Source organism: Cupressus sempervirens, chromosome 4 (genome assembly GCF_028749045.1).
Source record: "Cupressus sempervirens isolate cs-2001-9-10 chromosome 4, ASM2874904v1, whole genome shotgun sequence".
Lineage (NCBI taxonomy): Eukaryota > Viridiplantae > Streptophyta > Pinopsida > Cupressales > Cupressaceae > Cupressus > Cupressus sempervirens.
The window spans coordinates 315,481,688-315,496,783 of NC_143121.1; the positions used below are offsets into that span (position 1 = coordinate 315,481,688).

Sequence of the window (15,096 nt, forward strand, 5' to 3'; positions counted from 1 at the left end):
CCCATCCCAGTACTATTCTAGCCTGAGTGCACTTAAGTACAAAGTTTCCTCCGTGATTAAACCCAAAGCTTACAACCCCATTTGCAAATCTTTCACCAAGTTTTGTGCCTTATGAACCATTCATTAGAAAGCCCCTTAAGCTCATCAATTGATAATTATCTCCTAATTATCAATTGTATGACTGTGTTTTTTATTTATATAAAAATATCAGGTTTAGATATTATTTGGTTTAGATATTATTTGTGATAATAATTAATTTTTAGTGTTTAAAAATGCAACGGAGGCACCTAATCATTTCTCATACATAATTAAGTCATTTGAACCCTTGTTTTTTCTTTTAATCAAAACATTCAGCCATTGCATTAAAGGAAATGTTTCTTTTCGTAGTGGTTGATTTTTTTTATGGGTTCAAAGGTTGGGGAAGAGTTAGAGAGCTTTGGATGAAATTTTCATGATTTTGGTGTGAGGCTTATTTCTCATCGCCTCTTAGTGGTTCTGCCCCTAGTTGGCCATCTGCTGCTAGTGTTTCTTCTGCTCCAATTACTTCAAGATGGCCAGGTTCTACCACAGATTCCAGTTGGCCTTCTTGTTTCAAATGGTTATTTCTACCCATTTCTCTAATTAGAAAGCAAAATGAGGAAGAAGAAGAAACAATTGATAATTGGTCCTTTGTGAACTCTAATTCTGATCCTACTAGTGATGTATAGGGGAAAAGGATGACCTTGATGCACCCCCATTTGATACTACACATTAGTAATATAGTGTTTTTGTCTTGAGATTTTGCCCATATTTTCAATTGTTTTAATTTCTTGGTATCTCTATGTCATCTTTGGAACATGTGTAGAGCTTGATCACCATGATTAAGGGAACGAGTGATTAGTGGGTATAAATGTTATTTTTATTTCATAGTAAAATATGATATAAAAATATGACTCTCAATGTTGATCTTAAGATTGGCAAATGGACAAAGAATGCTATATTGAAAATAAAAATAACATTTATTATTTTATTAATTGTACTACTATTGAAATAAAGACACAAAATAAAATTCAATAATACAATTTATTTTATTAAAAAAATAGAATATAATATTTTTAAAATAAAATTTAAATACTTTTCAATTGTAAAATTATTGAAATCATATTTTGAAATTAATCTCTTTTACTTACAAAAGTTTATTCTAAAAACATTTCTTCTTTATTAATAACATTTACAATTCAAAATTTGAAATTTGAAATATAAAATATAAAATAATTTTTCTTTTATAAACTGCAGAGTGCTTGAGGTAGCAAACTTTATCAACTAATAATATATCGCTCATTAACAAGGGACAAAAATCATTCCTATGTATTATGCTACGATTTGAGGATTTGGCACGCCTGACATGCCCGTCCTATCACTGTGAACTTTGAAAGTTGGCACGACTATGGACGGTGCATAGCCGGTGCCGATGCGGGACTATTATTTCGAACCTTTCCGTAATTATGTTTGATCTTTCTTGAGAAAAGAACGAAAATGTCATTTCAATTTTCTTTTCTGCATGTGCAAAACAATAACCCATAACGGACGACCCACTGACAGGCGTGATAATTGGAGTTAAATCCTAACACGTATCATCGCCGTCTTCGTTGAGTGCCCTCCACTCATCCACGCAAAGTGTAGGGTTGAACACGGCTGATATCTCTTGCAGACTGTAAAATTCCCCCAACCAAAGCTAGCCGTATTTCTCTAACGTTTCAGCTAAAAATTGAGCATAGCGTTGTGGAAGATGTCTGTGCTGTGGGATCCAATATACAACTGCAGCTGGATCTCCATGGGAGCAGCTGCATTAGTTTCCTGTATCGTTGTTGGCATAGCATATCCATGTGCCATTTAGGATGCTCCAATTATCTGGGCGGCCATAAGACTGAAGGCTACAAGAAATATGCCCCCCTTACCTCCAGGAAGGACTGGTATTCCTTACTTGGGAGAATCCCTCGATTATCTGAGGTCATGGGGTAACCTGCTCGATCTGGACGCGTGGTACGACACACGGTATGCTAAACACGGGTGGATTTTCACGACACGTATCCTGGGTAGCCCTACTGCTGTCGTGTTGGGAGCGCAGGCGAACAAGTTCGCCCTGATCAACGAAAACAAGCTGTTCAGAAAGAGCTGGTCCAAATCTATGAGCGTTCTCATCGGAGACAACTCCATGCTTACTTCCCAGGGCGCCGACCACAAAAGGATGCGACGCATCATACACTCCATGCTCTGGATCGAAACACTAAATGTCATGCCCAAAAATGCGAGGCAAAAACACATACAAATTTATTTTTATTTTTTTTAAGTTAATAATTAAAATTTATTAAGTGTTTGTGATCACAGCTAAAGTAAAGGTTGTCTACATTTCATCTTAAGTTTATAATCTTGTGGAGGAATACATTGTTAAGATTTGAACTCTCGTTATAAATCTGATATCGATATTTGTTTCGTTATTTCATTACTAATATACATTATATTTAAAGAAGTATAGAAAAATCAATACAAATGAATACTGTTCTAAACACTAAAACTAACTATTAATAACACTAAATAATAATTTAAACTTTCTTAAATTTTTAAGGAAACTTTACATTAATAAAACATATTAAACTTAATAGTTACAAACATCTAAATGACAAACATCAAATATCTGAAAATAACATCACACAGCATGAAATAATATAATATGTTCAAAGCATCAGATAATGTCTCAGCATCTCGAGTCGTGAGTATCAAAATGATAATAAGGTATCACTATGCTACGATGAGTCGGGGCAAGGCATTACATCCTCCCCCACTTAGGCATGAACTTCCTCATGGAGTTCATCAAAAGATAAGGGTATTGAGATCGTGTCCGAGCTGCATCCTCCCAAGAAATCGTGACCTCATCGTAACATTCCTACTAGACCCTAACTTGGTCCAGCTCTTGACCTCGAGGAGCTAGGGTCTGTCGAGCAATAATATGGATAGGCTCTAGCACTAACTGGCCGACCAACTCCACCCGTAGCCTCAATAACTATAGACTGATGCTCAGTCTGGCGGTTGTCAACCGCTGTGAAAACTTTGTGGGACCTGCCTATGTCTCCAACTATCGGCTCTGAAAAAGCCCCTCTCTGACCATTGGATGTCTGTCCCTATGGACATTCTCTAGCTATGTGACACATGCCACCACAAGTGTAGCATGGTCCTCGGGTATAAGATCGTGCATCCTGTGATCCAAACTATTGTGGGCCTCCTGACCTGCTAGACCCACTGTATCCACCCCTGGAAGACTGCTAAGTCTGCACTAACTGTGACTGTGGGGTATGTACTTTCTGATCCTGCTGTGACTGCCACTACCTGGGCTTAGAGCCCTGATAACCCTGTGAGGGTTCCTGTTATTTTTGCTCAGACTGTTGGCCCTTAAAGGACCCTAGTGTATAGTTCTGATTCCCTTTCCAAGGGGGTTTCTATCGGGTAGAGTTTCGGTTCTAAGACCGATGCCATGATTCCTGTCTACCTCGAGTATCCTCTACCACCAGTGCTATCTCCACTACCTGTCTGAAGGTGGTAGGGAAGGCCATTCGAACTGGACCGTGAAGTGAGAAATTCAAACCCATGATAAAGCGATGTACCCGTAGTTTCTCATCCTTCATGTATTCCACATAAGGAAGGAGCTCGAGAAACCTGCTCTCGTACTAAGCCACTATAAGACCTCTCTGATAAAGAGAATGAAACTCCTCTATCTATTTCTGTCAAAAATGCTCTGACAAGTACCTCTCTTAAAATCTTTCTAGAAAAGACTCCCATGTGAGGGTATCCATCCTCACTCCACCTATGATCTCCTCCTGATGCCACCAATTGGAGGCATCTCCTCTCAACTGATGAACTACTAAGCGTGCCTTTAGATTACTCCCATAAGGGCACAACCCAAAGCACTATTGTAGGCTCTGTAACCATGCCTCTGTTACTGTTCCCTCAATGAAATCGGTAAATAATGGTGGCCCAAGTCGAATCAATTCCCTGATATCATCTCCTACATGTCTAGGAGGTCTGTCAAGTGGGGGTCATCTCTAGTGTATTGACTCTTCCTCGTGCTCACCCTGACCCTCTATCTGTCTTGGTGGGGGACTCCTAGTCCTCTCTCTGACTCCGGGTCTGCCTCCTCCGAGTCCCTCTACTTCCACTACTGGAAACTGTTGAACTGGCTGAACTACAGGTACTACTCTCTGCTGAACTACACCAATCAAAATTTGAAGTGCATCTATAATGTCCTGGTTCGGGTTTGGTGGTGGTGGAGGTGGAGATGGTGGTGGAGGTGGTCTATCCTCCTGTCCCGCTCTACCACCTCTTGCCCTACGACCTCTGCCTCGGCGGTTGGTTCGAGTAACAGGAGGCATCCTACACAATTTAATGTTTAGTTTTAAGTTTCAGAAGCATAATGGTCTAAGGTTCCTAGTGTTGAAACACGGGCTCTGATACCAAAATGTCATGCCCAAACTATGAGGGCTAAAACACACAATTTTTTTTTTTAATTAATAATTAGAATGCTCAAGTTCGATATGTTTGCGATCACAGTTTCAGTAAAATTTTTCCTAAATTACATATAAAGTTTATAAATTCTTGTGGAGGAATACATTGTTAAGATTTGAACTCTCGTTATAAATCTGATATCGATATTTGTTTTGTTATTTCATTACTAATATACATTATATTTAAAGAAGTATAGAAAAATCAATACAAATGAATACGGTTCTAAACACTAGAACTAACTATTAATAACACTAAATAATAATTTAAACTTTCTTAATTTTTTAAGGAAACTTTACATTAATAAAACATGTTAAACTTAATAGTTACAAACATCTAAATGACAAACATCAAATATCTGAAAATAACATCACACAGCATGAAATAATATAATATGTTCAAAGCATTAGATAATGTCTCAGCATCTCGAGTCATGAGTATCAAAATGATAATAAGGTATCACTATGCTACGATGGGTCGGGGCGAGGCCTCACATTAAAAAAGTCCGTTGGGAGGTTTGAAAGGCTTGTGCTGCACCATCACTCATGGCCAAGTCATTCACGCCCATTGCAAATTGAGCGAAATGACTTTGTGTATGTCGGCAGAGTATTTTATGGGGTTGAAAGCTGGGGAAGAAGAGTTGGAGATCTTTAGGTGTCACTTTCATGATTTCAACGCTAGCCTTCTTTCTTACCCTCTCGATCTTCTCTAGACTGCCTTTGGCAAGGCTAAGCACGTTCGCGCGGCCCTCGTTGCTCAGATTGCTCAGTTGATTTGTTTGCGCAAAACCAGTTTGAGAAAGACTGAAGAAAATGAAGAAAACATTCTAGACATGGTTTTGAGGATGCAAGAGGCTGCGGGGAGCGAGTGTTGCTTGAGCGACGAGGAGTTTGCAACAACTTGATGGGTTTTTCCACTAGCAATTATGATAACACTGCCTTTGCTTTGGCCACCATTCTCAAGAAAATCTCCCTCTGCCCACACGTCTTACAACGCCTTTGCAAAGGTACTTGTATGCATGAAAAATAATTCTATAGTGTAAAGAAAGATTTTACATTCTTATGTTTCCAATAAAATTATTAAATATAATTCTATTGAAAAAATCTATGTAATATGCAAGTCTATTTTTAAAAATTCATGTAAGATGCAGATATATTTGTAATCTTGAAGTGTGAAGTGTAAATGAAGTTGCACAGTTACTATGCATTGATGTAAACTAGAAGTATAAAGAAGACAACCTAAATAGGTTAAAAAATATTTTGAATGTAATATATAGACTGTTTGTCCCTTATGAATTGTAAAAAAAATGCTATTATATTATAAATGTATAATCATTAAAATTAAAAATCAAATCAGATTATAAAAATTCATTCTAAAACTTTTAATTTTTTAATCAAGTGCATTTATTCAACTACATAGATGTTGTTGAAGTTGTTGAATGTATCCCTCCTAATCAATATTTCCCACTGCATCTTATATTCCTAGAAATGGACAAAATGTCAGGAGGCATGGATGTGAAATTATTTGCTCTCGTTGGCTTACCATGGAGAAAAAACATATTTATAATTACATTCATTGTATTCAACTTAAATTCAAAAAGCACTGCCACAACTTCTATGACTATGTTTTTTATTTATATAAAAATATTGGGATTTGATATTATTCATGATAATAATTGATTTTTAATGTTTAAAAATGCAATGGACCCAATCATTTCTCATACATAATTAATATTTGACCAGTTAATTATTTGACTAAGCAACTCTGTCAACACACTTTACTAAGCAATTATGTCTCCACACTTTATTAGTCATTAACTCAAATGTAAATCTTACCAAAGGGAAAGGGAGTTTTAAATAATAATAATAATAAAATAAGTGTCTCCCTTGGTAAGATTTTCTAGTTTTGCAAGGTGGGTGTAATGGTATTATTTTACTCTCTTTACTTGTATCATATTTATCACTTATTAGTCCTTGCCTTTATAGCCAGGAGACTATAGTTTTCACTGCTCTTTTTTGTATTAAGTGGAATGTTGCAAAATTGATAAATTGGTGAAAACCTATAGTTATTCAATATTTTACATTTTCACACATTTCTTAAATTGAAATTTTAATTTTCTGATTGGCTTAATAGTATTCTATAAGCAATCTTTTCTTTTTTTTCATGCAAATTTTACAAAAATTAAAAAAACTACATTTGGCATCTGGCATGGGCAAAGTGTCTCACATGCATTACATGCAAATGTAATACCTATTGATTTTGAAAGAGAAGAAGAAATTTGATGCATGGAAATGTGTGCTTATTTCCTAAATTTACACAGTACACTATTAATGGTCAGCCCTATGTTCTATGTAGGACATTCTCTCCTGGAGACAGTGTGTTGGGAGTTCCAATAGCTGAGAGAGATTGGTGCCAAATTTTGTGACTAAAGATATATTTTTTCCCTTCCTAAACTATTACGATCCTTTGCAATTTAGGGGATTTTTTCTTTCATAATTTTTATTTATCTCAGGTGGTAGCAGAAAAATCTAAGCCAAAGAGGAGGGGAAAACAAGTACATCTTGTGAAGCATCTATTATACTCATGCCATCAATTTGAGGTGAGATTTTTATCATTCCCTCTCTTCACTAAACTAGGGTAAATTAGAGGCCTCTATGAGTGATGCCACTTAGATTCTAAACTAAAAAAAACTTAATTGTTCAAATAAGATCATTTTGATCCAACTTTGCCTGTTTGTTGCACACACTAAGTTTATTTCTCTATATACTACAATGAAATAGGGTGTTTGGCTTACAATTAAAAGAAATTGAAATAAATATGCAAAGCAATTAATTGCTAAATAGTGAGAAACTCCCTCATTTGGCTAAAATGACTACAAGGGTTGAGACGTGTACTAATTGTTTTTGATGACATAGATAATACTGTGCAAGTTATAAAAAAAAATTGTTTTTGAAATGGAGATAGTAGTATAATTTTGGTGACATCTACCACTATTTTTTTATCAATTGTGATATAGAATTATGCAATATTAAATTATCTTCTTTTATATTTGCTACATAGACTATCTATCTCTGATCAAGGGGCATGCTCAATGGCCCACGAAGGGTCATGTGGAGATTTCTATATACCATTTATGGTATAAAGATAGGGTCCATGTAGGTAGAGCATGGAAAATTAGGGCTCTCTAAGGAAACTACAGGGCTACCGATTACTATAGTCGGCCATAAATCAAATTTACATAATATTGATTAGACTAGATAGTGGACAAAAGCTAAACAAATTGATAGCTTGATAAAAGAGGGCATACTTGCATCCATATGAAGTGAATGGGGTAAATATTTTACCTTAAATACCTGGAATGGCTATTGATAGCCAAGCTTATTTTTATTTTCCATTCAATCATCATCTAGCAGTTGATCTACATCTATGGTTGCATGTCCCTTACTAGAAAATTCATCTAACAAATTTTTCTCTTCTCCCATAAAATAATAATTTTGGATGCCTAACTTCTTGAATTGAGACAATAACATCTGGTATTCTAACCAAGCTACAAAGGAATATTCTCTTTTTCTCATGAAAAAATGATTAAAATGTTTCTAATTCATCAAGCCTTTTCACAAGTCCACGTACAAGCACTATCTAAAAGCATAAATCATACCACTTGATAAATAGGTGAATATACAAGATATTGCTTGAATTAATTTATTGAGAATCAAGCCAAACCATCTTAGCATAGTTCACACAAGCCCAAGAATCCACCAATGCTAATACTATAACATTATGGAGCACACCTCTCTCCTACTATAGAAGCCAATCTCTCCAATTTTTGGCAAATTGTGGGTCTTCTGGTGCATGCAGCTCTTCTTCTTCAAGAATTCACTTTGCATAGAAGACTCTACACATATACATGATTCACGATAGATTAATGATATATAGATCTATGATGTGTGTCTATTCTTGAATTATTTCTCTACAAATTCTAATGTATTTTGTGCTCACATTTGCTTGTAGAGATCTGCAGTTTTGTTGCAAGACAATTCTTTTTTTTCTTCTTAAGGCTAGTTTGGCTACTTGAAAGTTCAGCAGCAGTGTTAAAGAGTTTCATGTCAATTGGTTCTAACCTTTTTTTAGCTTTTAATAAATGTTTGCCTCAACCCCCAAAAAACTCCCAAAATGAGATGAAAGTGCTAAACACCAAATCTTGCTGAGTGTTTTTAAATTGGATAGAAAAACACTTTATTCTATGACAAAATAGTTTTATGGTTTACAAAGTTGTCTGTAGATGGAGTGTTCTCTATACCGATTGTGCAATCTCAACGTTGACTTTGATAAATTCATTTATTTCCATTTGTAGTGGACATTCTATGTTGATTGAGTTTGAAAATCTCTACTTTTACTCTTTGATAACTATCAATACTGTGTTACAAATCTCGCATTTGGGCACAAGCAAAAAGGGTAGACTTTGACTCTATAGATGGTAGTTGTATTTGCTTAAAATTTTGTGAGACTTTTGAGAAGTGCATTTTGTGGATATTTTACAGTGCATGACGACATTCTAGGTCACATCTCTTTGAGACATACTATTAAATAGTTCTCTGCAACTAATATATGAAACACACACATACTTCATTTTGTATAGATGTTGAACCAATAGAAGATAAAAATATTGTTAGTGATGTTGGCTGGGGATGTATGCTTTTGAGTGGGTAGATGCTAGTAGCTTAGGTGCATCTCATTAATGTCTGAAATATAGTGCTCTTAAATTTTTTAAGCTTGATCACACAGCTAGTTAAGGCTAAAGAATTGATGACTTTCACCGCATTTGAGAAGTTTCAAAACATTGTAAAATCTGCAACATTATAGATATTTCTAGTTTATCATGAAGTTGATAGTTTTTTTAAGTTCTTTTTATATATTTATAAGGCTTGAAAAAAAATTGTTATTATATTTTAGAGATAAAAACCATTGTTTGGTCTCTAAGTTAGCTCCAAAATTGGCCTAGCTTGTTTGGATGTGAATCGACATATGCTCATTTCCCTTTGTTTTCAAAGTTATCAATTTGTGTGTGGGGAATGAGGATGGTGATGCAATGAGGATGGGTGATGCAATGAGGATGGTGATGCAATTTGCTGTAAATTATGGTTATGATTTCAATACTCAGTACTTTATTCTTGATGATTTTTAAAAATTAATTTTCTGATTGCGTTCTTTCTATTCCAAATTTCTTATGGAAAAGAATGCTGCTAGTTGTTGTGACTATAGGTTTTCCTTCTAACAATTGACTTAGTGATTAACAATTAATAGTGTACTTCTAAACTAAGAATTTAATAGATTTAAAATCACTTTATTTCTAGTTGATCAAATGAATTCTTAAAATGTTTTCCCATTATTCAAATGAATTAAAGAAATATTATAAGATTACAACATATGATACTTATCTAATGTAGAATCACTCATTAAAATCTTGGTTAATTTTTTTACAACATTAACAATAATAACTTGTATCTAAATATTGAGTTCATACCAATGTTAAAACATCATTACCATGTAAATATTGAGTTCATACCAACATCAAAACATCATTACCACTGGTCACTAAAAGTAGGGATTGATGCTCGCACAGAGCTCTTGTTTTTCATATAAGTCAGTCGAGCCCTTGTTTATTTCTTTTAATCAAAACATTCAACCATGGTGTTGTGAGAGATGTCTATTGTAACTATAGCATCTACATGTGCTATTTTCTATGTTCCATATGATGGAAACTTGATTTGTATGGAATTAGCTTTCATTTCCTGTGTTGTGGCAGGCATAGCATCTGCATCTACTATCTTTTATAGTCCTCTTGTCTGGGAAGCTAAAGGAAATATGCTCACTTGATTATCTGAGTAGAATCATGTACTAGGGAGAATCACTTGATTATCTGAGCTCATGGAATGATAAGCTCAACCTCGACATCTGGTATGACATGTGAAAGGCTAAGCATAGTGAAAATTTTAAGACCCATATTCTAGGTAACCCTATAGTGGTCATGTTGGGTGCACAGGCAAACAAGTTCATTCTTACTAATAAAAATAGGTTGTTCAGGAATAGCTAGCCAAAGTCCTTGAATGTTCTTATTGGGAAGCATGCTTTGATTAATGCCCAGGATGAAGCAGATAACACATTCAGGTTTGGGGATGGAAACCCTAAAGAAATCAGTCATAAGGTTTGAAATGTTTGTGCTGCACCACCTCGACTCGAACTAGTGTTCTAGAAAAGTTGTGCTCACCCACCACAAGTTGAAGGAAATGTTTCTTACTATAGCTATTGATTTTTTTATGGGTTAAAAGGCTAGGGAAGAGTTAGAGAGCTTTAGATGAAATTTTCATGATTTCAGTGAGGGGAAGAGTCACAATAGGTTGTTTCTTGGATGTCCAAGATAATGCACCTATTCCAAAATGAAATACATAACCTAATGTACTTTTTCTATCATCAATGCTACTTGCACAATCACTATCAGTGTACACTATGAGTTTGAAATCATCCAAACGTGAATAGTGAATTCCATAATTTCTTGTTCCATTCACATATCTCAAAATTATTTTCCCCGCTTGCCAATGAGAGTCTTTTGGAGACTCCATGAACCTTGAAATGAGACTCACATTATATATTATATTTGGCCCCGTGGAAGTTAGATAGATTAGACTACCAACAAGTCTTTTGTGCAATGTTGGATCTATATTGGATCCCTTATCATCCTTGCTTAGCTTCAGACCTGTCATAATTGGTGTTGGTGTTGATTTGCTACTGATCATATTGAACCTTTTCAATATATCACTAACATATTTGGCTTGTGAGATGAATATACCATTCTCATCTTGCTTCACCTCAATGCCAAGAAAGTACTTCGTAAGACCTAGATTAGTCATTTCAAATTCCTTCTTCATAGCTTCTTTGAACATGTCAACGAATAGGTCACTTGTAAATATCAAATCATCAACATACAAACATACAATAATAATTTTACCTTATCCATTCATCTTTGTGTATAACATAGGCTCATTGTTGCACATACTGAATCCAACCTATATGAGATCAGAATTAGTTTTGCTATACCATGCTCTAGGAGCTTGTTTGAGGCCATAAAGTGCTTTCTTGAGTCTATAGACCTTACTACATGCCCTATAACTTCATATACTTATGGTTTCTTCACATATACCTCTTCTTCTAGAAAACCATTTAAAAATATAGATTTGACATCCATTTTATATACTAACCACTTGTTTTGAGCTGCAATTGCCAATATTGACCACACTTGTCTAGACAAGCCACTAGAGAAAATGTTTCATTGTAGTCAACTCTAGGTTGTTGTGAGTATCCTTTTACCACAAGTCTTGCCTTATGCCTTTTTATATCCCCATCTACATTTACCTTAGTCTTATAAACTCACTTTACTTCTATCACATCTTTTCATAAAAGAATATTTACTAAGTCCAATGTATGATTCTTTTCAATAGCGTAAATTTCCTCATCCATAGCATGTTTCCATTTTTCATCATTGATTACATCCTCAAAATAAATTGGATCTTCTACTTGAGAAAATAATGCAAAAGGAGAAAGCATATCAGCATTATTCTCACCTTCATTTTGATCATAGATGTCCCTTAAGCTTCTTGTTCTTGGGCTCCTTGGGACTGATAATTTCTCACTAGGAGTAGATCCTGAATGATGTAGGCTTGATGGTCCTCAACCAAGAGTTCTTATTGGATGTGCACCACTTTGCTAAGTTTGAGTGGGTACAAAAGGAGTTTCTATGGGAGAACTTATTAGAATTGTAACTCCACTATCCTCTTGCAAAAAATATACTAAAACATTAACAATTTTCTCCATGCTTCCTTCCCAAGCTTCTTCTTCTATGAATTGTACATTTCTACTTATTTGTCACTTTTCTAGTTATAGGATTATACAACTTATGAGCTTTTGTATCCTAGCTATAACCAACAAATATGCATTTTTCTCCCTTATTATCCAATTTATTTCTTAACTCATTTGGGACATGAGCATATCCTACACATCCAAATACTTTGAAATGAGAAACATTAGACTTTCTTCCATTCCATGCTTCCTCTAGAGCCATATTCATAACAATTTTGGTCGGGCATCTATCATTATTTAGATTGCACATGCTACAACTTTTTCCCAATACTCATTTGACATATTCTTAGCCTTCAACACACTCCTGGCCATGTCCATAATAATTCTATTCTTTGTATCTGTAACAACATTTTGTTGTGGAGTGTACTTGGCAATAAATTTCTTTTGTATTGCATGATCCTTACAAAATTTGAGAAACACATTTGAGATGTATCGACCACCTCAGTCAGTTCTTAAAACTTTGATATAATATCCACTTTTCTTCTCAACTAAAGACTTGAATTGACAAAATATATCAAAAAAACTAGACTTATTCTTTAAGAAATAAACCCATGTCTTTCTAGAGTAGTCATCAATAAATGTCAAGAAATAAACACTTCCACTAATTGAGGGTGTCTACATTGCTCCACACAAATCAAAGTGAACTATCTCTTAGGGTGCCTTTGCTCTAACTAACTTGCTAATGGGAAATGTCTCTCTATGTTGCTCTCCCAAAATAAAACCCTCATATACTTTATCTAGTTTTTCTATCAATGGAAAACCTTTTACCATATTCTTTTTATGTAACAAACTTAGGCCACTAAAATTGAAGTGTCCAAATCTTAAATGTCAAAGCCGGTTCTCATCTTTTATTTCTAATTGAAAAGCTACTTGTGATAAATCTCAAGTGATTTCTTGTGCAAATTTAACCCTTACATCTAGTGTTATTGTTAAGGGAAACATTAGATATTATTCATCATTTGAACTTTTGCTATTAACTGATTTTGGGAGTTGATCCAAGATTATACATTCATTTTTTTTGAAAGAAACTCTATATCCCTTTTGAATAAGTTGTCCAATTCTCATCAAATTATGTTTTAATCCAGGAATAAACTAAACATCAAAATAATCTTTTTTCTACCCCTGTTTAGTTAGAATGTTGACATTTCCTTTTCTCATTATTGACACTTTATTATCATTTCCCAGAGTTACATCTGATTTTATAGACTTATCCAAACTTGAAAACATTTTTGAATTCCCTATCGTATGATTACTACGACCTAAATTTAGAAACCAGACATCTTTTAGACTTTCTTGTGCAACATTACATGCTAGAAACATATAGCCTTGATTTTGATTTTCTCTAGAAAAAATTGCACTTTTTTTATTAGAATCAAATTGTCTTTTTCTGCATTCACTTGCATAATGACCATATTTTTTATAATAGTGACATTAAACTTGAGATTTTTCCTACCTTTGACTTTGAAATTGATTTTGACTCAAATTTTGATTGTTGCCTCTTCCACTTGGATTGGTTGGGATGGTTCTTCCACTTCTATATGAATTTCTTCATTTGCCTCTGAAGCTAGATCTTCCTCTACTACCACAAGAAATTGTGACTTGTGACTTAAAAGCATGCTTCAAGGAAGAGTTAGAAGAATGACTAATTCCATGCTCACAAGAAATTAGAGAGACATGAAGCTTATCAATGGAGTATTGAGAAAGATTTATTGTTTCTTCTATAGTCACAACAATAGATTCAAACTTTGTAGGTAAACTTCTTAAAATATTTTCAACTATTGAAGATTCAAATTCTTTCATATAAATTGTTTCAAAATCTCTTCTTAACATTTGTAGTTTTGCAAATTTCACTTTATCCATACCTTGGTATGTAGTTTGAAGAATATCTCATGCTTGTTTTGATTTTGTTTCTACTACAACTCTAGGAAAAATGCTCTCATGTATTGCCTGGAAAATGTAAAAAAGAGCTTTAGAATCCTTCTTTCTATTATCCTCCAAAAAATTTGTAGCTTCCTAGGGCAATGCTCCATATGTTGTTTCATCTGCAAGTTCAACATATCCATTCTCTACAACACTCCAAATATCTTGAGAGCTAAACAAAACTCTCATTATAATTGACCAATATTCATAATTATTTCCATTAAACTAGGAATCTAGGGATTTGACAGGCTTGTACTAGAAGAGATGACATTAACATGGCTCTAATACTAGATGAAGGAAATAGGAGTGAAATGAATATAGCAAATATAAAATATCAACCACATAGATCCATACTATGTTGATTAATATGGAGACTTAGCTCTTTTCATTCTATGAGACACATAGATCAATCAAGACACATAGATCAATCAATTCAAACAAGTATGTTTAGAAAGAACATCTTAACTCATTCTATCACATAAGAAAATTACTCAACCATAAGCTTCAATATTTATTAATAATGTAGAACTCTTTCTCTTACAAGTCAAACTACATTTCTAGATATTTGAATTGCTACTCATACAATAGATAGAAAAATAAAATAAACTCTAACTTGTTAAAACTAGAAAATGAGTTGCTACTCTCACATTAAGGCAAAGTTGTTGTTTGCTTCTTCAATATGATTTCTACATTGCCCAAGGCTTATATTTATAATAAATGTTCTTATCT

At 34.3% G+C, this 15,096-nt stretch overlaps 2 pseudogenes; both read left to right on the top strand.

The window, feature by feature from the left end:
- The first annotated feature begins 1,580 nt into the window (after positions 1 to 1,580).
- On the top strand, positions 1,581 to 5,562 carry LOC149561284 (cytochrome P450 716B1-like; annotated as a pseudogene).
- Positions 5,563 to 10,221: 4,659 nt separating this feature from the next.
- Positions 10,222 to 10,955, top strand: LOC149561285 (cytochrome P450 716B1-like; annotated as a pseudogene).
- The last annotated feature ends 4,141 nt before the right edge of the window (positions 10,956 to 15,096 follow it).